Below are 24,390 nucleotides of genomic sequence, written 5' to 3' on the forward strand. Positions count from 1 at the left end.
TAAAGGTGATCCAAATAGGGAAAGAAGCAATAAAACTCTCCCTCTTTGCAGATGACATGATCTTGTATTTAAAGAATGCCATAGACTCCACTCCAAAATTACTCAATCTGATTCAAAACTTTGGCAAAGTAGCAGGGTATAAAATTAACCCCCCAAAATCAATGGCTTTTCTGTATGCCAAAAATGAGAAAAGTGTGGCTGAAATTAGGAAAGCAAATCCACTTGTAATAGCCCCACAAAAAATAAAATACCTAGGAATTAACTTAACCAAAGAAGTGAAGGACCTCTATGATGAAAACTTTAAAAACTTGAAAAATGAAATCAAAACAGAACTTTGAAAATGGGAAAAACTCCCATGCTCCTGGATTGGAAAGATTAACATTGGGAAAATGTTAATACTTCTCCAGGCTATCTACAAATTCAATGTGACACCTATCAAAATTCCAACCTCATTCTTCAAGGAAATAAAGAGGCAATCCCAAAATTCATATGGAACAATAAAAGCCTCCGAATAGCAACAAGGATCCTCAAGGGAAAGAACATTGCTGGAAGAATATCAATCCCAAATTTCAAACACTACTATAAAGCCATAGTAATCAAAACAGCTTGGTACTGGCACAAGAACAGACCTCAGGAACAGTGGGATATAATTGAAAACCCAGAAATGAAGCTTCAGACCTATAGCCATCTAGTCTTCGATAAGGGAGGTAATAAAAAAGAATGAAACAAAGACAGCCTCTTTAGTAAATGGTGCTGATCCTTATATATCACCCTGAACCAGAATCAACTCCAAATGGATCAAAGGCCTCGGAGTCAAAGCAGACACTCTGAAAACTTTAAGGATGGAATAGGAGAAACGCTAGGTTTACTTGGCTCAGGCTGAAATTTTCTGAATAGAGACCCAGAAACACAACAAATCAAAGAAAGGTTGGACAAATGGATTTTCATGAAGTTGCAGAGCTTCTGCATGGCATAGGACATAGCTAGCAAGATCCATAGAAAGCCCACGAATTGGGAGAAGATCTTCACTAGCCATACAACGGACAAGTGTCTCATATCTAAAATATACTTGGAACTCAAAAAATTAAATTCCCCAACAACAAGTCCTCCAAGAAACAACTGCTCAATAAATAAGTAGGCTAATCACTTAAAGTGAAACTTCTCTGAAGAAGAAAGATGGATGGCCAATAGACACATGAAGAAATGCTCAACATCACTAGCCATAAAAGAAATGCAAATCAAAACAATATTAAGATACCACCTCACCACAGTTAGCATGGCAAAAATCTAGAACTCTAATAACAACAGATGCTGGAGGGGATGTGGACAGAATGGAACCTTACTTCATTGTTAGTGTGAGTGTAAACTTGTTCAACAACTTTGGAAAGTAGTATGGAGGTACCTCAAAAGACACCACATAGAGCTCCCTTATGACCCTGCAATCCCACTTTGGGGCATTTACTCAAATGTTTACAAACAAGACCACACTAAAGCTCCCAGAACAACTATGTTTATTGCAGCATTATTTACTATAGCTAAGATATGGAACCAACCCAGATGCCCCTCAGTAGATGAATAGATCAAGAAAATGTGGTTTATAAACACAATGGAATTCTATGCCTCCAACAGAAAGAATGACATTGCCCCATTTGTTAGGAAATGGAAAGACTTTGAAAAAACTATATTAAGTGAAGTAAGCCAAGCCCAAAGAAACATAGGACCCATGGTTTCCCTTATTTGCAATATCTAGTATATACATGAGTCAAGCAGAAAAGGTCAGATAAGGTGATGTTAAGAAAATGATCTCTAAGATATGTATTTATTTTTTTTTCTTTCATGCATTTGATTCTAGTGCATTTATAAGGTTATTTCTTTGTTGCTTTGTATGTCCCTCCCCGACAGTATAACCCCTGTTTTCACTGTATTTCATGTCGGTATAATTTGTGGAGGGGAAGGGTACAAAACAAGTCGTTTAAGTAAGGATGAAGGTGGACCCGTTGCAACAATGAGAAGTACAAGTTTTCATGTCAAAAACGAACTTTACAACTTTGGTTGGGGGGGGAAATTAGGTGAGGGGTCAGGGGGAGGCTGGGAAGGGATGGGGAGGGGAAACAAAGAGGAGGCTACAATGCTTGATAAGAAACGTACTAATTATCTTGCCCATGTAATTGTAACCCCTCTGTACACTATTTTCACAATAAAATATAAATAAAAATTTTAAAAAGGCTTCTCTGTATAAATCATCTAAAGACATCCCTATAGGAACGTGTCGAAAGATAAATAAGACAAAGCTCATTCTTGGGAGAGACTGTAAACGTGAGAAGACTGTGACAAATGTCTCCATTAAATTATGTATTGAAGTAGGCCCTGGGAGAAGACTCAAGCTAGTACAGCTTGTTTCCAGGCTTTGCCTTTGTTTTAGGGATTTTAGGGAGAAAAAAACAAACAAACCTCTAAACAAGGTTAACTCGACCTTGGATCCAACCAGCCCAGTTCTTGGAATGGAAAGAATGTCTCTAGATCCCCCTCTCCTTTACAACTTAACCCACCTTCATTGTTCTGTTAAGGACTGACTGATTAAACAGATGGGTGTAATCTGGCTCATACTGGTGACTCCACCTATTGGTTACTTGTGTGTGGTCTAGTATGACCATACAATCCTTTGTGTGTGTTACAGTTATGATCCCATTGGTCACCTGCGTATGACCAGGCTCAACCTTGTGAATTTTGCCTTTAAAAACCTAAGTATGTGGGCTGCTCGGGGTCGCAGTATCAGCTCCCAAGCCTGTGCTGCGGCCCTGGCTGGTCAGTGTAGGAACCTTCTCAATAAAGTTGCTTCTTTATTAGCAACTTTGTTGTGGTGGGCTCTGTCACTCCGCACGACTAGGTGGGCTTGCCTGCCTGAGTAGGATTCTTCCTACTACATTTAATGGGGGCTCGTCCGGGATAAAGCTCTTAGCCGCTCAAACCTGAGGGGGACTGGGATCACCAGCCGGTAGGACATTGTGCGAGCACTCGGCTGTTGGACAGAAGTTCAGAGGAAAGCCTCGAGGTAAGCGTGGTCGACCTAGGTAGAGAAGGTGCCAGAGTGAGGCCAAAAGTAGGGTGAGGCTCAATTCAGCAGAGTCCCCTATGGCCGAAGAGGTCCAGGGATGCCTGGACCCCTCAATTCCACCAGCCCTAGCAGTCCTAGTTGGACAGGGGGCTTGCTTGTGGAGAAAATAGGTTGAGAAAAAAAGTAACTTTTGGTTTTGGGATCCCTCCTCGTTCTTTGTATAATTGTGTCTGTCTGTGTCTCATTGTTCTTTTACTTTTGCTTGCCATGTATGTAATTGGATTTACTTTACAGGAAAAATATGGGGCAAAGTGAGTCCACTCCCGGGACACCCCTAGACCTTGTCCTAGTTCGTTTAAAAACAAAAACTGCTGATTCTGCTTTTGTAACTTGCTTGTTTGTCAATTATGAAATTGCCACTGACCACCCGCAAGTGGCCCCAGTTAGATCTCAGCCTCAGTCCTTGGCTCAGGAGGTATGAGCATGGGGGAGAACATGTCAGTCTGAGGGGACGGCCGCTAGGGACTTTTCTCCCTTGCCCCAAGATGACTGGGAATTCTCCTCCGCCTTGGAAGGCCCTTGGGTCAACGTTTGCAGGAATCTAAAAGAAAAATTCTCGGGAGGTCAGTGGGGGGGGTTGAGTCCTCCGGTAAGTGAATGGTGGTGAGATGTCACCCCATTCACTGAGACCTGATTTTGTCTTTGTGGGCACTTGTCTGTCTTGTTTACTTCGGTGTGTTTTCTGTTCTGTTTCCAGAGGTAGGGAAGTTTTGGGTGAGCATGGCAGGTGCATTCAGCAGAATCTGGATCAGCTTGCTGAGTGGGAGCAATACAGAGTTCCGGTAGGGATAAACTGGGTCGCATTAGTCCCCAACTCAGCCTTTGGTTCTTGTCTAGCTGTTTTAGAATTGGTACCAGTTTTAAATGTGGATCCTTGGTTTTTGTGTTTATCTGTGTTTTTGTTATTTATTTATTTGAACATCTCTGGGGGAATAAAAGTTGCAGCTGGGCTCGGTCACAGACTTGCTATGCCCACCCTCCCTATGAGGCATGGAAGGTTACTGAGCTAGTTTGGTTCCTTTCAAGCCTCAGGCTGCATTTTCTTCTTGTGGAGGCTGCCGACAGGGAGGGTATAGAATGCTGTGTGCCTGATTTGGACTTTTTCAGCTAGTCCTGACAATGTAACAATTTGGAAAGTGCTCTTGTCTAAAATTGGATAAACAAATCTAGCCAGTTTAGTTTTAGGTGACCCCCTCCCACAACCCTCCTCCCACAGAAGGGATTCAAAAGACTAATTAGTGAATTGTCTTGTTAAACAAGCAAGCTCTGGGAAAATGAAGCCCAACAAAAGTACATAGTTTAAAAGAAATACTGTCTTAAATTTTTGTTTAAAAACTTTAGAAGGTGTACGTACAACTGATTTTGATTTTTGTGTGCTTTAAGATCTGTGTGAGTGTTTTGTGTGTGTCTGTGAATGTGTTCAAAGATAAGAATTGTCAGCATGCTGTAACAATTGGGTGAGTTTAAATTTAAAATTCAAAAGGTTATGAGGTTTGGACATTAACAAAATTTTTAAAGAATCTTCATAGTGTTTTAAATGACTTTTTAAGGATTCTTTAACTTGAAAAATAGAAAATCTGGTATTTTAAAAACTAATATTTTAAAGTGCATAAGACTGTTTATACTGTAATCAAGTTATCTGGCTTAACAAAAATGCATTGTCTGTTTGGGATTTAGTTCCCTTGGCTAAAATTTGGGGATAAATATTAGAAATTTAAATGTAAAGGTTAGTTTAACCCTGTCAAAGACCATACCTGTTCAGTCTGCCTAAAACTGTGTATTTCATTCATGAACCAACAGATGACCTGTCTTTAGAGGTAAGGGGTGAATAGGCAGAAGTGCAGTTCAGCTGGTCATGCATGGTGGGACAGGCCCTGGGAGGAGTCCGCGCATGGTGAAAGAGGGCAAGCTGGCACAAACGCAGTTCATCTAACCCTAAAGAGTCGGATTGGGTGTGTGCCCATTTCATAGAAGGGACTGAGTGGCCCATCTATGTTCTCTCTTTTCCCTGCAGATAGACACTGAAAACATGATGGTTAAAATGAGTGATTTGATGATCTGATTAGTATTGCTAAAACTTCCCCTTGGATGTGTTAACATTAAAATTAGGAAGGTCTTAAAAAGAGGGTAAAAAGGTATTTGTATAATGTGGCTTACTTTCAATTATGTTCCACAATTAGGATATGTTCTTAAAAGTCATAAAGGTGTCAAGTCTAGATTTTTGGTACAGTTACGGTGATTGTAATTTTTTTATTTATATATATATTTTTAATTTAATTTTATTTTATTTGAGAACATACAGTACAGAGGGGTTACAATTACATGGGCAGGATAATGCATACATTTCTTACCAAGCATTGCAGCCTCTTCCTTTGTTTATCCTTCACCTCCCTTCCCAGCCTCCCCCCTCCCCCCACCCAATCCTTCCCCCCCTCCCCCCCCACACCAACATTGTAAAGCTCATTTTTGACATGACATTTTGTACTTCTCATTGTTGCAACAGATCCACCTGAATCCTTAAACGACTTGTTTGTCCCCATCTCCTCCAAAAGTTATACTGACATCAAATATAGTGAAAGCGGGGGTTACACTGTGGGGGAGGGACATACAAAGCAATAAAGAAATAATCTTATAAATGCGTTAGAAACACATGCATGAAAGAAAAAAAAACATTAAAATACATATTTAAGGGTTCGTTTTCCTAACATCACATTATCTGAACTTTTCCGCTTGACTCATACATATACTAGATATTGCAAATCAGGGAAACCATGGGACCTATGTTTCTTTGGGTCTGGCTTACTTCACTTAATATAATTTTTTCCAAGTCTTTCCATTTCCTAACAAATGGGGAAATGTCATTCTTTCTGATGGAGGCAAAGGATTCCATTGTGTATATATACCACATTTTCTTGATCCATTCATCTACTGAGGGGCATCTGGGTTGGTTCCATATCTTAGCTGTGGTAAATAATGCTGCTATAAACATAGTTGTGCTGGTAGCTTTAGTGTGGTCTTGTTTGTAAACATTTGGGTAAATGCCCAAAAGAGGGATTGCTGGGTCATAGGGGAGTTCTATGTGAAGTCTTTTGAGGAACCTCCATACTGCTTTCCAAAGTGGTTGAACAAGTTTACATTCCCACCAACAATGAAGTAAGGTTCCTTTCTGTCCACATCCCCTCCAGCATCTGTTGTTGTTAGAGTTCTTGATTTTTGCCGTTCTAACTGGAGTGAGGTGATATCTCAATGTTGTTTTGATTTGCATTTCTTTTATGGCTAGGGATGTTGAACATTTCTTCATGTGTCTATTGGCCATCCTTCTTTCTTCTTCAGAGAAGTTTCTCTTTAGGTCTTTCGCCCACTTATTTATTGGGCAGTTGTTTCTTTGAGGATTTGTTGTTGGGGGGTTTAATTTTTTGAGTACCAAGTATATTTTAGATATGCTTTCTATGCGAGAGCTTGTTCAGATTTCAGCTTCTCCTCTGCCATCTGCCCGGAATTCCCTGGTGATTGTAATTTTTGCATTAAGGAAAAAAATTGTCATTTGAGTTCAAGATTTTTAATGTGTATCTGTTTTAAAACAGGCAGCCAAGAGGCAATGAGTGAAAATTGTCCTCAAGTTTTCAAGGGACCTTTTCAAAATGCAAATGAAAACTAAAATATAAAATAGTAAAGGAGATTAATAAGAAGCTTAAAAAATTAGGAATGGATTTTTGGATATAAAGTTTAACAGTAAAATTGTTTTTAACATTTGTCTCAAAGTGCACGAAGAAAAAATTAGGATTACCAAAAAGAATTGCTATTCTACTTTGCTCTTATAGGTTTTTTATACGTTTCAAGCAAGCCCAGAGCAAAGCACAGAGGATTCTTACAAGTTTGTCAGATGTAACTTTGGCTCTTAAGTTCCAGGTAAGAACATGCTTAAAAGCTACTTCTATGTTGACCACCTTGTTGCTTTTAATTGGAGCAAAGTGACTTTATGAGACTCATTGATCTGCAAACTGGTTCAAAGCCAGCCCGGGCAGAAAAAGGTCCCTGTGAGACTGTCACCTCTACTCAGCCAGCAGGGTGCTGAAAGAGCAAGCAAAGTTGCTTTAGGACTCAAAGTGGCAGAGTGCTAGCCTTGAGCTGGAGAGCTGAAGGACAGCACTCAGGCCCCGACTTCAAGTCCTGCGACCAGCTAAGGGAAATGTCAGAGAAGCATTTATCCCAGTGTGGAGAAGACACTCCTGCGACAAAGCAATGGAGGAGCATCCAGAGGCAGTAACCACTGCTTGGATGGCAGAAATGTCAGATCCTAGAGTCATTTGTGCGTGGCCCTTCAAAATTGGTCAGAGCCGGGAGGTCATGGCAAGAGTTTGTAAGCATGCCTAATGTCCATGACTATCTACCTTGTAAGGGACAGGAACTTGCCAGTCCTCTGTGGTACTACTAAAAAGCTAATGTTATAAAATGTGGGGCATAGTTTAAATCTCAACCACTTTATGTGCCAAAAGCTCTAATTGGCAGTAACTTTTGAGCTGACACCAGTTACATGAAATTCATCTGCTCAGAAAAATTTTGTAAACATGAGAGTGTGTTTCTATTGATATCTGTCTAAAGGCCTGCAAAGGTAACTTAGGCATTATTTGGGTCACTAGAGATCACATTCCTAAGTCATCCAGAAAGATGCTTTTGCAAACCTGAGTGCTAAACAAGCTACACTGGTGTCGCAGGAGAAAAGGTCTGTGCAGTTGTCAGAAGTCAAATATTGTTCTTAATGACATCTAACCCTGATAGCCTCTTTGTAAAATAGGCTAAGGTTATAGGTTCCTGGCTAGGTTGGATCAACACCCCTGAAGTCAGCTTGAAAAAGTTACAGAAGATGGAGCTTCACCCTTCTACCCCCTTTTTACGATCAAGAGTCCAGAGTCAGTTTTGGAAAAATGAGGAAAAATAATGTTTTTTAGAAAAAGGCATAAAGAATAGTGTTAACAATTGTAGGTTTGCAAGTGTGGAGACTGCATCTGTCAGAGATGGTTACAAGACTAAGCCTTCTGGGGCTGGGAAGGTGGCTCAGTGGTAGAGCGTTAGCCTTGCATGCATGAGGCCCTGGGTTCGATTCCTCAGCACCACATAAGCAAAAAAAAAAAAAAAAAAAAGGCCAGAAGTGGCGCTGTGGCTCAAGTGGTAGAGTGCTAGCCTTGAGCTGAAGAGCTGAGGGACAGCGCCCAGGCCCAGAATTCAGGCCCGACAACAGGAACCAAAAAAAAAAAGGATAGGAGGAGACTAAGCCTTCTGTCTCTATTTACAAAAATATCTTGTTAGTAATAAGTTGTCATTTTGGTAAATTGTCCTGGGCTATTGTCTAAATGTTCTTAAAAACCAACGGGGCCACAGCCTGCCAAGCCTATTTATTACTTGCATCCTTAACCAGTCTGTGTAGGAATTTGCAGCCCAGCATGAGGCAACAGTCCCTTGGAGCCACTGAGAGACCCTGCTGCTGCTGCTGCTGTATACCCTAATGGGTAAAGTTCAACGACGGCCTGACAGTCACCTGGAGGAACTCCTGCCTGATTCCATCACCTGAGTCTGCTTCCTGGTTGACAGCTGCTAAATCTAAGATCTTGTGGGACATTCTTTTGGGTGATATCCAGAAACCCTCTCTAATCCCACAGTGGATATTGGGGACAAGGATATCACTGGCTTGCTTACCTTAGGCACTTCAGTGCATAGTTACTGGAAATCCACTCTATGGTCACAGCTTAGTTTGGCTCTGGTATGGTAATAACCTGAGTGTGTTATCAATGGAGGTAGTACTCTTAGCCTTAAAATCTAGCAAGCTTCTACATCACCATGGTGCCTTAAGGCTGTTCTAAGATAAAGGTTCCACAAGCCAAAGAAAATTGGGCAGTTTTAAACTCTAGCCACAAAGATGCTCAAGAAACTGAAAAGAAGAGGAGGGTGGTAAAGAAAGCCTTGGGAAAGGAATTGGGAAAAAAATTGGTATCCTCTGGATAAGAAAGGATTTGAAAAGTAATGATTGTCTTTAAATGTTTGAAAGGAAAGAAGACAAACCTCAGAAAGTATAAGTATCTAGCAAATGGTATGAGTATGTCTTGAAATTGGAGCTTACGGTAGAGCTGGTATAAAATTGTTAGCTGTGCTATACATAAAGTCAGGATTGGTGTACTGATGTGGAATATTCTTTGTCTTACCTATATGCCTACTGCAATCTAGATGCTAGTTCAGTTAGAGCTCCCAAGTAGACTCACTGGCAGAGGTAGTTCTCTGAAATCGCCTGGAACTGGACTTCTCATGAAGCAAGGTAGCCTCTGTACAAGGGAAAGATTGGCCTCTGTTAGAAGAGTCTTAGGGACTGTGTCATGTTATCAGTCTCTCTTCTCATGGTCCCCATGGGCAACAAACCTAATAACTGCCCTGGCTGGTGTAGTTCTCTTCCTTCTGACATTAAATATAGGTCTCCATGGATGATGACTCTGATTTCAGCTATTGCTGCCCACCTTGATTCATACCCTCCTGATGCTATAAATTAGCCCTGGTGTAATTAATGCATTAATGTCATTCATACAAAAGAGGATTGGGGCCACAAAATTAATGGTAATGGGAACTCAATATGATTCCATCCCAATGGAAAAATTGAGTCAATGATTTGACTCAAGAACAATAGGAATACCAATTGAAAGAGTAGTTCATGCCTCAGTCTCGTTTAAAATTGGATGCAATAATCCTAGGAACCTGATTGATCCTAATTAATAGTTTATTAAGCATGAAAAGAATAATATTCCTTTAATGGCAGTATAATAAATGACTAAGAGTTGGTAGGAACATAGTAGGTGTCATTCAATCATAGCTAGACGGCTCTGGCACTCTTTACCAATATATATTTATTTGTATAGCACCGTCTGCCTATCCATGTATCACTGTTTTGGCCAAACCTGGGGCTGGATATCAGGATCTGGGAGCCACCTGACAGCTTCATTGGCTAGAGGCTGCAATGTTCCCAATCATCCATTCGTGAATTGGGCCTGCTAGGCCCTGAGTTCAGATCCCAGCCAAAAATTTAATCTTGGAGTAAGAAGCCGAGTGTGACACATGTTTTCCTTTTCTGGGAGAGTTCTTGGTGTCAGGCATGATGGAGAACATATCTACAAATCTGGATGCTATGTGATAGGATGTAAACAATGTTGTAAATGTAGAGGTGTCATCAGAGTCAATAAAATAATTGGAAAATAAATGAATAAGACAAGAAATAAAGTGAATAACCACACCAAACACAATATAGACTGAATATCTGTATGGAAGTATAAATCCTATCTTTAAAATGGATATAAGGAGTATGTTTTCCAGGCCTGAGGCTTGAATTCAGGCCTAGGGAACAGACCTGAGTTTCTTGTCTTCAAGCATGGTCAGATTCTCTTCCCTCACAGTGCTGCATATTTACCCAGACCTTGAGTTCACATCCCAGGCCTGGCAGAAAAAAATGTCATGAATTGCAAACCAGGGAGCTAAATAATTTTTTTAATTGCGGGCTATTGGGGAAGTCATAGTCTTGCATGGCAACATAGGCCTACAGTTCGAATCCCAGTTATGCCACATCCAGATGGTGGGAGATCCTAAGAGACTCGTTCTCATCCACAGGAATAACGATGGAATGTTAGCAATGTCATGGTTGAATGAGATGCTCATGAGTGATACTCATATAAAATTAGACTTCATGATTTCAATCAGCTGAGTGATTTTATTTAATATCATATGAAGCATTAAAAGAATACTATTTTTCAGAAGGATGCAATAATTTCAGGACACTGATTTACTTAATAGTTTATTAAGGATGAAAATAATAACATTAATTACATGGAGCATAACAAATACCCAAGAATTGTAGAAAGGTAGTCTATATAACTGAATAATGGATAGACATCTCTGGCACTCTATAAACACATATATTTATTAGGGTACTACCATCTGTGTGTCAATCTGTTCTTATTTTCTCAACCCCTGGGGTTCGATCTAAGGTCCTGGGAACTGCCTATCAGGATGGCATGCTAACCCTCATCCTTTCTTGAATTTGGCCCTGTAGGCTGTGAGTTCAAATGCCAGCACTCCCAAACAATGAACGTGGAGCAAGAAGCTGATGGTGACACTTATTTCTTTTTCTGTGAAAGTCCTGGGTGTCAGGAATAAGTGGAATACAGATGCAGACCTATATCCTATTTAATCATGTAATCAATGTTCTATGTGCCATAATAGTCAATAAAGCAAAGTCCTTACATGAATGAAACAAAAAAATAAAATGAATAACTACACTGAACACAATATGGAGTCAACGTATGTAAATAAATATAAATCATATATTTAAAATGTACATGAATAGGTTGTTTTCCAGTGCTGGGGATCGATTTCAGATGTAAGGAGCACACATGAATTTCTTGACTTCAAGGAGACCAGCTTCCCCTTTCCACACGGTGCAACAGAGTTACCCAGACCAAGAGTTGCAATCCCAGTCAAAAATGGCAAGTTTATACTATGTTATGCCCAATTCTTAGGTATTTCATTCAGCCTACATTTAATGAATGTGATTGTTTAAATGCTACATAAAGTATTGATTAAAATCGATCAATATCCTTTACTATAATTGTGTATAATTTTATCGTAGAATCATTCAAGAACTGTCCATTCAGTCATAACATACATCACATTCCATTGGTATTCATATAGATAGTAATGAGTTTCTAAGGATCTCCTGCCATTTGGAGGTGGCAGGACCAGGATTTGACTGTGGGCTCCAGCTCCCACCATTTTAACCTGTGGATAGGGAACTCACTTGTCTGTCCAAGAACAGCAAGATTAATGATTAGGCAGGCACCAGTGGCTCTCAGCAGTCCTCCTTGATACTTACAAGTCTGTAATGGGAGGATCATGGTCAAATTCACCCTAGGCAGGAAAGTTCTTGAGACCCCTGTCCAACTTCAGTGCCAACAAAGACAGAAGTAGAGCAGTGTAGCTCTTGTGGTAGAGGGCTAGCCTTGAGCAAAAGCAGTTCACAGACTGTGCCCAGATCCTGAGTTCAAGGTCCGGGACTGGCAACAAACAAACATACACAACAATCTGTGCCGCTATCCAGCTAAAGCAGGTCATCCTCTTGTCCCCAACAGAATTGGAAAGAGTTCCCTGGGAAAGGGGCTGGGGAAGCCTCTGTCATCTTGACTCTGACCATGCTGCCTACATCACAGGATTCCGGCCACACCTCATTCTTTCATTGTTCTTTCTGACCATTGTGATATAAGAATGGTGGCCACCCCACATTCCATGTTGCCAAGCATCAAGATTCCCTCTGTTGGTTGACACCACCACCAGCAGTTGAGGAAGGTAGTGGTGGCTGAGTGGTGAGCTAGAGACTTGAGGCAACTTTGGAGTAGAGTAGGAAATTGACATCCTTGTCAGTGAGTGGGAGAATAGAGGATTTCCCAGAGCCTGGGAATGTGGCCAGCCCACCTTTCCCATTCCAGTGCTCAGATGTCTGAAACAACAAGACTCCATGAGAGAGCTGCGGGCAAGAAACTACTGCCAGAACACTGGCAGAGGAATCCTCCCATTAGACTTGCAACATTCAAAAAAACACCAAACATGAAAAAGGGAGGGATCCCCAAGACAAACACAACTGGGGAGGGTGATTTATCAGAGGGTCCAGCCAAAGGTGATGCTGACTGGGGGGTCTCCCCTGCCTTTGGACACAGTCACAGCCAACAGGGTCAAGAATATCAAGGGTTGCGATACCACCAAGGATCTGCAGAGGTGCTAGCGACACATGGTGCCCACCCTGGACTGCAGCAAAAGAGGAAAACCAGGCACTCTGTGCCAAGATCCAACCACTGAAGCAGGAAAACACAGACCTGCAGGATCGACTGGAGAAAGAGAGGGACAAGATAGCTGAGGTGCACGAAGAACCAAAAACAGAGCTAGAGATCCACAAGCCACCCATACAGAGATTGGTTTGTACAGAAAGTGATTTACAATCTGCAACGGCCTAAGTGAAGCAGGTGGGCCAATGACAGAGAAATGGAGCAAGAAGTTCTCACCTGCCACCTGCAGGCCGCAGAGTGGCGCATGGTGGAGTTGGAGATGGCCACTTCTGCCGTCACTGCTGCACAGAAGGAGATCGAAATGTTTTTCGAACAGCTGAATGGTGTGACACTTCAGCTCAAGGAAAAGACCAGAAGCTTCAATGACTTGGAGCAAGTGAACACAGTGTTGCAGGAGAAGCTGGAAGCCCTCTGGACACGAAAGAGTAACAGGGAGAACAGAATCTGCAAGTTCCAACAAGTGCTGGTGGGGTGGGAGGTACTGAAGAGACTACTGGACAACCTCAGCTGTATGGTGACCTCAGAATATCTGGAGAGAGACACCTTCACAGAGAACCTGTGCATTGAGAGTTCCTCATGGAAGGACGAGGCTCAGTGGCTGACTGACCAGGTGAACCAACTGACAGAGGAGAAGGAGAGAAGGGAGAAGCAGGTGCTGATCTAGAGAATGAGCTGGGGGAACTGAGAAGGAAGCTGATAGAGCCATCTCAGCCTGAGTGACAGTTGCAGGTCCAGGCCTACCACACACAGATGGAGTTGAAAAACCTGGAGGAACAAGGTCATATCCAGGTCAAGGAAAACCAGAGGCTCTGTCTCTAGAAAGTGGAGCAGTGGGATCAACTAAGGAGACTGGACGATAAGGCCTACGGTCGGCAGGAGATCCCTGAGACCCCCATGATTCGCATGTGTGTGTGACCCATAGCCAGAGGAATAGCTAGCCCTGCTGTGGGATGCTCTCCACAGGGTGATCGGAGAGATGGAGGAGCTCACCAGCATCCTGAACTCAGAGCAGCAGATGAAGAAACATCTGTGGGAACAGCTAGATCACTTAGCGGAGAAGATACAGGAATGGAAAGAGGTGTCCAAGAGAGAGAGCCATGTGGCTTGGGAGCTGCATGAGCAGCAGGAGCAGTCCCTGGCCCAGCTGCAGGAGCTCAGAGCCACCTATCAGCAACACATTGCCTCCAATAAGTGGCTGAACTCTGAGAAAGAAGCCCTGCAGCAGCACCTGCAGAAGCAGACCAAGCTGCTGGATCAGCTGAAGCAAGTGCAAGGCCCAACCACCTGGGGGGACCAGGTGGTGCCCCCAAAGTGGCAGGAAACGCTCAAGTGCCTGGAAGCCTCCAGAGCACAGGAGGAGTGCCTGTAGGCCCAGCTGAGCTTCCTGGCTTTCCCTAGGGAAGGGAAAGCCATGAGCTCCGGAGAAGCAAAAGATGAGGAGGTAACTCCCCCAGATGTGACCAAGCAGAGGCTGGAGACATCCCCCAGACTGAGAGGGATTTGGCTCTGCGAGTGCTCTCTGAGGCTGAGATCTACAGGGGGAAACTCCTGCTACAGGAGCGGTGGCCCTGCTGCAGGTGCCCGGCCCACCCAGCAGCACAGTGCCAGACAGAGCGGGAGCCACAGGACCCCCGCTCCATGAGCTGCCACCACAGCAGGTGTAGGGATAGGAAGTGGGACACGTGGGAATCCAAGAAGAAAATCTGCTACGTCCATGACCTGCATGGTGAGGTGGACTTCCATAGTCCAGCAGATAAGCTCCACCATCGATGCAGCGAGCTGTTGGCACACATTCGCACTGTTGAGAAGTCCCTCATGGGGTGTAAAGAGCAGACATTCGTCTGGGATGAGCTGTATTGGGAGAAATCCAAGCACATGTGCTGGCTCTCCCAGGAGAAGATGGAGAAGAGAGAGCTGCAGGAACTGCTGTAGCTCCTTGCAGGGAAAGCACAGACAGCAGGCTCCAGCCTCCTGCCATCACCACTGCTTCAAATGCCTCAGGCTCTGTGGTGGGCGAAAGGAGGGAGGAGCAGAAAGGTTTTGAAGATTTGCAACTTCAAGAAACCTTGGAAACTGCCAGAGAAGAGGTTGGAGTTCCCGACCCCGTAGATAACTCTCCCATGGAGCACGTCCTACAGCAGATGCCCCACATCCAGAGTGGCCTGCAACTTGTGGGATCAGGTAAGGAGTGCTCCCTCCCTTTCTTCTGTAGACTGATCTGGATGATGACTCTCTATATGACATACTGACTTTCAAAAGCCTAGGAAGCCACCAGAAGTAGATGGCAAGATGGCCTTCTCTCAGGCCTTCATCTGCCACGAGATGGGATGGATAAACTGTGGGTCAGGTAGGGCAAAGCCTGCTGGGTTGCAACCCAAATTCAAGGGACATCTAATGGCCCATTTGTGGCCAGGGAAGAGACCCATGTTATGCTTATCTCAAACAATAAATTGATTTCAAAGGGAAGGAAAGCCTCCAACAAATATTCGTTCTTCCAGTCCTGGGCATTGAACTCAGGGCCTGGCCATTGTCCCTGAGCTGTTTTGGTCAAGGCTGGCACTCTACCAGTTGAGCACCACCTCCCCTTCAAGCTTTTTCTGTATGGAATTGAACCCAGGGTATCAGTCATTCTAGGCACCCATCTACCACTGAGCCACATTAGGATGATTCCTCTCCCCCCCCCAAAACCCATATGGCCATTCCTCAGAATAATAGGAAGTAAGGCTAAGATGAATATGAAGCACAAGTCTGGTTCACACAGAAATACTCCTCTGCCCCCTCTTTGATCCACTTATTTGAACTTTCTATTCAAACATTTAGGGATGAGAGAGGGAGAGGTGAGTCCCGAGAGAGGAGTACCACGAGCAGTGGCCCTGTGAGCCCCACAGCCTACCTCACAAAAGTGATCCTCTAGATTCCGATCCTGATTCAATGTGGAGTCTACACTATCTCTCCACCACTTCAAGGCTCAGGATGAAATAAAGGCCAGCCCTGACTTCAGCCCACACACAGGGTAGAAGCTCCTAATCCCAGACTGACTTCCACCTCTGACTGCCCAGAGTTAGGCTGGACCCACCTCTCACCACAATGTTGGCAGTGATGACATCATGGATGGATTCCAGGAAGAAGGTCTATGGCAAAGAGCAGAAGCAGCAGGGTGAGAAGGGTGGAAGGAGGCAGAGTGATTGCTCTGGGATCTTCCTCCTTGGAGCTCTCCAACAAAGCCAGAGCCATGCTGACCCAAAGCATGGCCAAGCCCAGGGTGTGAGATCAAACAGGATTCATTTCAGGGATGCAAAGCTGGTTCAATATACGCAAATCAATTAATATTATTCATCACATCACCAGGAGCAAGAATAAGAACCACATGGTTATCTCAATAGATGCAGAAAAAGCATTCAACAAGATCCAACACCCCTTTATGATGAAGGTTTTGAAAAAATTAGGAATCCATGGAACATTGCTCAATACAATAAAGGCTGTATATGACAAACATACAGCCAGCATTATACTTAATGGGAAAAAACTAAAGCCATTTCCCCTGAACTCAGGAACAAGACAAAGATGCCACTCTCTCCATATCTCTTCAATCTAGTATTAGAATGCCTAGCAACAGCAATAAGACAAGATGCAAACATAATGGGGATCCAAATAGGGAAAGAAGCAATAAAACTCTCCCTCTTTGCAGATGACATGATCTTGTATTTAAAGAATGCCATAGACTCCACTCCCAAATTACACAAGCTGATTCAAAACTTTGGCAAAGTAGCAGGGTATCAAATTAAACCCCAAAATCAATGTCTTTTCTGTATGCCAACAATGAGAAAAGTGTGTCTGAAATTAGGAAAGTAACTCCATTTGTAATACCCCACAAAAAATAAAATACCTAGGAATTAACTTAACCAAAGAAGTGAAGGACCTCTATGATGAAAACTTTAAAATCTTGAAAAATGAAATCAAAACAGAACATAGAAAATGGCAAAACCTCCCATGCTCCTGGATTCGAAAGATTAACATCGTGAAAATGGCAATACTTCCCAAGCCTATCTACAAATGCAACGTGATACCTATCAAAATTCCAACCTCATTCTTCAAGGAAATAGAAGAGACAATCCAAAAATTCATATGGAACAATAAAAGACCCCGAATAGCAAAAACGCTCATCAACAGAAAGAACAGTGATGGAGGAATATCAATACCAAATTTCACAGTCTACTATAAAGCCATAGTAATCAAAACAGCTTGGTATTGGCATAAGAACAGACCTCAGGACCAATGGAATAGAATTGAAAACCGAGACATGAACTTACAGACATATAGCCATATAATCTTCGATAAGGGAGCTAAAACAATAGAATAGAAGAAAGACAGCCTCTTCAGTAAATGGTGCTGTCAAAACTGGTTAACTACTTGTAATAAACTAAAGCTAGATCCTAATATATCACCCTGCACCAGAATCAACTCCAAATGGATCAAAGACCTTGGAGTCAAAGCAGACACTCGGAAAACATTACAGGATGGAATAGGAGAAACTCTAGGTCTCCTTGGCTCAGGCCGAAATTTTCTGAATAGAGACCAGGAAACACAACAATTCAAAGAAAGGTTGGACAAATGGGATTGCATGAAGTTGCAGAGCTTCTGCATGGCAAAGGACATAGCTAGCAAGATCAATAGAAAGCCCACGGATTGGGAGAAGATCTTTACTAGCCATACAACGGACAAGGGTCTCATATCTAAAATATATTTGGAACTCAAAAAATTAAATTCCCCAACAACAAATCCTCAAAGAAACAACTGCCCAATAAATAAGTGGGCTAAAGTCTTGAAGAGAAACTTCTCTGAAGAAGAAAGAAGGATGGCCAATAGACACATGAAGAAATGCTCAACCTCCCTAGCCATAAAAGCCAAAAAAGAAATGCAAATCAAAACAACATTGAGATACCACCTCACCCCAGTTAGAGTGGCTATAATCAAGAACTCTAACAACAACAGATGCTGGGGGTGATGTGGACAGAAAGGAACCTTACTTCATTGTTGGTGGGAGTGTAAACTTGTTCAACCACTTTGGAAATCAGTATGGAGGTTCCTGAAAAGACTTCACATAGAACTCCCCTATGACCCAGCAATCCCTCTTTTGGGCATTTACCCAAATGTTTACAAACAAGACCACACTAAAGCTACCAGCACAACTATGTTTATTGCAGCATTATTTACCATAGATAAGATATGGAACCAACCCAGATGCCCCTCAGTAGATGAATGGATCAAAAAAATGTGGTATATTTACACAATGGAATTCTATTCCTCTATCAGGAACAATGACATTGCCCCATTTGTTAGGAAATGGAAAGACTTGGAAAAAATTATATTAAGTGAAGTAAGCCAGACCCAAAGAAACATAGGTCCCATGGTTTCCCTTATTTGCAATATCTAGTATATGTATGAGTCAAGCAGAAAAGGTCAGATAATGTGATGTTAGGAAAATGAACCATTAGATATCTATTTTAATGCTTTTTTCTTTCATGCATTTGTTTCTAATGCATTTATAAGATTATTTCTTTGTTGCTTTGTATGTCCCTCCCCACAGTATAACCCATGCTTCCACTATATTCGATATCTTCCGTATAACTTGTGGAGGAGTTGGGGAAAAACAAGTCGTTTAAAGATACAGGTGGACCTGTTGCAACAATGAGAAGTACAAGTTGTCATGTCGAAAACGAGCTTTACAACGTTGGTTGCAGGGGGGGGGAGGATTGGGTGGAGGGGTGGGGGGGGAGGCTGGGAAGGGATGTGAAGGGTAAACAAAGGAGGAGGCTGCAATGCTTGATAAGAAATTTACGAATTATCCTGCCCATGTAATTGTAACCCCTCTGTACAGTATGTTCACAAATAAAATAAAATAAAATAAAATGAAGAAAAAAAAAGATGGAGGAGCACAGGACTAAAGGAGGTACTCCTTTGTCTTGGAGCACTTGAAAATTCCAATTATATTTGGCCCATCCCTATCTCAATGTCAAGTGTAATGTCTCTCATTGTTGTTGTCCATGAGCACTGTCCCTGAGCTCTTTTTCTCAAGACTGGCACTCTACCCTTGATCCACAGGGACACTTCTTGTTTTATGATGATTCATTGAGGATAAGAGTTTCACACACTTTCATGCCCCAGCTGGCTTTGCAGCATGATCCTCCAGATCTTAGCTTCCTGAGTATTTAGGATGGCAGGTATGAGCCACCAGTGCCCAGCATGTGAGGCCTTTTGAAGACATCTTGGAGAGTCTGTAAAGGGAGCCGCAAAAGGCCTGGATAGACCACGACCTAATCAAGGAGCTGGGATGGGGGAAAGCTGACCTTCTAGCCATTCTGTTCCCCAAAATTAAAGATTCCAGGTGATGGTGTATGCATCGAACACCTAGGTCAACAGCTATCAGGCTTAGTGGGGGATAGGTAGAGAATATCCAAAGAATGCAGTGTAGAAATCTCTGATTTTGTATGCATGTGGTGTGTGTGTGTGTGTGTGTGTGTGTGTGTGTGTGTGTGTGTGTGTGTGTGTGTGTGTGTGTGTCTGTGTGAACTCAGGGCCTAAGCTCTATCCCTGAGTTTTCTTTTTTTTCAATATGTGTCATTTTACTTTTATTTATTTATTTTTTACTGTAAAGATGCTATACAGAGGGTTACAGTTACATGAGTGAGGTAATGAGTACACTTCCTCTTGAACATTGTTACCCCCTCCATTGTTTTCCCCCTACCATCCTTTTCCTCCCTACCTTCCCCGAGGTTCTTTTTTTTTTTTTTTGATTGTGATTAAGTGATTACATAATTTCTGGAATTTCACAGTATTGTGGAATAATGATGTTCATTTAAAGTCACAAGGTCATTCTAACTTTCCTGGAGCAAATTGTCTATCACAGTCTGTAACATATAACGGTGTTCACATGTTATACACCATACATGTGATCAGCAGCCATGGGAATATTTAGTAGTGGTTCGACCAGATGAGTGGGAGTTCTTTGTTTCTTAAGTCCTGTTGGTTTTGTCGTATCACCTAACATTTTGGATTTAGCATCCACTTATCAGGGAGACCATGCACCGTTTGTCTCTTCGCTCTTGGCTTACCTCGCTCAACATGATTCCTTCTAGCTCCATCCATTTCCCTGCAAATGCCATTATTTTGTCATTTCTAATGGCTGCATAATACTCCATTGTGTATAGATACCACAATTTTTGGATCCATTCATCTGTGGTGGAGCATCTGGGTTGTTTCCATACCCTAGCTATTGTGAACAGTGCTGCCATAAACATGGAGGTGCACGTGTCCTTGTATATTGGTTCCTGTTGTTCAGGGTAGATGCCTAGAAGTGGTATGACTGGGTTGTAAGGGAGGTCAATCTTTAGCTTTCTAAGGACCCTCCAGACTGCTTTCCAAAGTGGTTGTATAAGTGTACATTCCCACCAGCAGTGTAATAGGTATCCTCTTTTTCCACATCCCCTCCAGCATTTGTCGTTGGCCTATTTGTGGATGTGGGACATTCTGACTGGGGTAAGGTGGTATCTCAGGGTTGTCTTTATTTGCATTTCCTTCACCACCAGGGATGATGAACATTTCCTCATGTGTTTCTTTGCCATTTTTATTTCTTCATTTGAGAAGTCCCTCTTTAGTTCCCTTGCCCATTTAGTAATTGGTTTGTTAGGTTTGGGAGGGATTAGTTTCTTGAGTTCCCTGTATATACAGGATGTTAACCCCTTGTCTGATATATTGCTGGTTAATACTTTTTCCCAATTAGTTGGTTGTCTTTCTAGCTTGGTTGCAATAGATTTAGCTGTGCAGAAGCTTTTTATTTTAAGGTAGTCCCATTTGTCGAGTCTCTCTCCAACTTGCTGTGACCCTGGGACTCTGTTCAGGAAGTTCCTTCCTGTGCCTATTAGTTCAATTGTTTCTCCTACTCTGTCCTGCAGTAGTTTCAGAGATTCAGGTTTAATGTTAAGGTCTTTAATCCATTTTGAGTTGATGTTGGTTCACGGTGATAGGCTGGGGTCCACTTTTAGTTTTCTGCATGTGGCTGTCCAGTTTTCCCAGCACCAGCAGATGAAGGGGCTATGTTTCTTCCATTGTATGTCTTTGGCTCCTTTGTCGAATATCAGCTGGCTGTAGGCCTGTGGATTTATTTCTGGATTTCTATTCTGTTCCATTGGTCTTCGGGTCTGTTTTTGTGCCAGTACCATGCTGTCTTTGTTATTATAGCTCTGTAGTAGAGTTTGAAGTTCGGCATGGATAGCCCTCCCATATTGTCTTTATCCCCCACAATTGTTTTGGCTATTCTAGGTCTTTTGTTGTTCTATATGAATTTTTGGACTGTTTTCTGTATTTCAGTGATGTACGTCATTGGGATTTTAATAGGAATTGCATTGAATTTGTATATTAGTTTTGGAATATTACAATCTTTACCATATTAAGTCGGCCTATCCAAGAGCATGGGAGGTCTTTCTATTTCCTAGTGTCTTCTGCAATTTCTTTCTTTAACTTTTTATAGTTTTCATTAAATAGTTCTTTTACATCTTTGGTTAGGTTAATTCCTAAATATTTTATTTTTTGGGAGGTTATTGTGTCCCTGAGTTTTCTTGCTCAAGGCTAATGTTCTGCGACCTGAGCCACAGCCCCACTTGCCTTTTGATGGTTACTTGTAAGTAAGAGTCTCAAGGACTTTGGTGGGGGCCCCAGGGAAGGAAGAGTAAACACAACTCTGGTAGGCGACCCCTGCCCCCTGGTGGCCAGATGAGGGATATGCAGCCCCATGCCATTGTTCTCTAGACTTCAATTTTGGGAAGTGACCAGGACCAAGCTGACTTTTGTTCACCCTGAGTGCTGATGCATGCCAGAGCAGGTCTGTTCCCCCTAGGCCATGAGAGCTCCAGGAGGCCCAGCACCCAGGGGCACAAGGAAAGGAGAGGTCAGTTCCAGGCCGAGGTAAGAGCCTTTGCCCACAGACACCCCAACTTGGCCTTCCCTTCCTGATCACCATAAGACCTGTCAAAGAACAACCCAAAAAAAACAAAATTGAAGCTATGACTCCAAGTGGAAGAGCTCTAGCATTGAACCAAAGAGCTCAGGGAAAGGGACCCCAAGCTTTGCGTTCAAGACCCCCAGTTGACTCTCCCCCATAAAACACAGGTTGGCTAATGTAAACTAGTAGGATTTGTGAAGTGTTTCTGAAGAATGGTGATACTGAAGAAAGCACCCTAATTCTAATGACAGCTGAACTCTGACATACAGCTATGTGCTGAGTCCTTCACAGGGTGCTGTTTGCTGGGGCTTTTCCACATTGGGGTTTTGTGCTGAGTCCTCAAAAAGGTGCTGTTTGCTGAGTCATCCCAAAGGGTGCTATGTGCTGAGTCCATTACATAATGTACTGTGTGCTGAGTCCTTCAAAAGGTTTGGTGTGCTAATTCATCCCAAAGGCTGCTGCAATGTACTGAACCCTTGAGAAGAGAGGGATGAGGAGAATTTTTCAAGTGTTGTGTGCCAAGTCCTTTACACAGGGTTCTCTGTACCGTCCTTCAAATGGTGCTGTGTGGTGAATCCTTTGTCAGTGTGGTATGTGCTGAGTCCTTCCACAGGGTGGTATGTGCTGAGTACTTCAAAATTGTGCTATGTGCTGAGTCTTTTGAAGGGTGGTTTGAACTGTTTTACACAGGGTGCTACATACTCAGCCCTTCAAAGGGGGCTGTGTGTGCTCTTAACACAGGGTGTTATGTACTGAGTCCCTGGGAAAGAGTGCTACACGCTGAGTTTTTCAAAGCATGCCATGTGCTGAGTCCTTTACACTGCGGGCTATGGACTCCCTCCTTCAAAGTGTGCTGTGCTGTGTGCTGAGTACTCTACACAAGGTACTGTATGTTGAGTCCTTCAAAAGGAGCTGTGTGCTGAATCCTTTACACAGGGTGCTTAATGCTGTTTTTTGAAGTGTGCTGTGTGCTGAGTCATCTCAAAGGGTGCTATGTTCTGAGTCCTTGAGAGGTTGTTATCCCCAACAGTCTCACACACACACATGCACACAATCACCCACACACACACAATCACACACACACACGCACACACACACACACACACACACACACACACACGCACACGAAGGTCACTGTGTACCTGGTTGGTGTGAGATGGAGGAGAGTCTCCTCCACCAGCGGGGCTAGGAGAGAATCAATTCCCAGGGAAGGGACTGGCGTTGGGGGGGAGTGCTGTGCTGTGGTGAGGCTGCAATTGCCATGGCCTGGAAGGCTTAGGGCCTAATCAGGGCTGGGCTTGCAGCCAAGGGTGGAAGGAGGGGCTTAGTGGAAAAGTGGACATGGCCAAGGGAAAGAGGGGGCAGGGGCCAGGGCTCACTGAGATGGCAGCAGTGCCCAGGAGCATGGGGGAAAGCACTGGGGGAGGGGGCAGGCACAAGGTGGCCCAGGAGAGGAGTGGGTGCAGAGAGAGAGAGAGGAGAGAAAAGAGCAAGCACATGCATAAGGACAAGCAGTTTCATCATCTGGCAGCCTCCCCAAACATTTGCACAGGTCCTGGTGGGGAGCACAGAGCGTATAGAGCTGGCACAGCAGGCACCCTGCTACGGGCAGCCATGAGGAGGCGTGGTGGTCATGGCAGCCCTGAGATTGAGGTCCCGGTGTAGTGAGCACGGAGGTGATGGTGGCAGGGTCGGCCTTGGAAGAGGAGGAGGAGCAGAGGCCTCGTGCAGCCCCTCTATGTTTCCACAGATACACCTGCCTCCTCCCAGCAGCATGGTGTGTCAAACACAGTGCTTTCAACTTGGACCCGCATTGTCTCTCACAGTCGCCCAAAAGAGATGGCACACCCCTGGCCGGTTTTCAGCCCTGACCCGGTCCCAGCCCTCAGTCCTTGGACTCCAGGCCCACATGCACACAAAGCCACTGCCTACAGCTTCTCCCAGCAGCACAGGTGAGTGGCTGCCAAGGGCCCACAACCTGTGAACCCTCCCGCCCCACTTCTTCCCCTGCTGACATGGACCCAAGCCTCTTGCCTCCCCTCTCCCATCCTTCTCTCGCCTGTGTTGCACCCCACAGTCTGCCATAGCCCTACCACAAATGTTCCCCAGGTGAGGGTGAGGGTGGGTGTCGACCCGGGGATCCCACCCCCATCCCTAGTGGTCAGTGTCCCAGGAAACGGGAAGATGCAGGAAAGAGTGAGAAGGAGGAGCCACAGAGCCCCTGGCCTGGAGCAGTGGGAGCTACACAGCTGTGCATCTGCACCCTTCTTCTCCCTGGTGGGAACCTGGTGGCTTTAGTCAGAGGTGGGGAGCAGCACCTCACCTGCCTTTCTGGGTCTTTTCCTTTTTGCCGGGGGTGGTGGGTGTTGGATGGAGAAGATAGGCCCTACTTGCTGTGTGAGCCCTTGTCT

The sequence above is a fragment of the Dipodomys spectabilis genome, unplaced genomic scaffold, assembly GCF_019054845.1.
Source record: "Dipodomys spectabilis isolate Male_0828 unplaced genomic scaffold, ASM1905484v1 ptg000093l, whole genome shotgun sequence".
Taxonomy (NCBI): Eukaryota; Metazoa; Chordata; class Mammalia; order Rodentia; family Heteromyidae; genus Dipodomys; species Dipodomys spectabilis.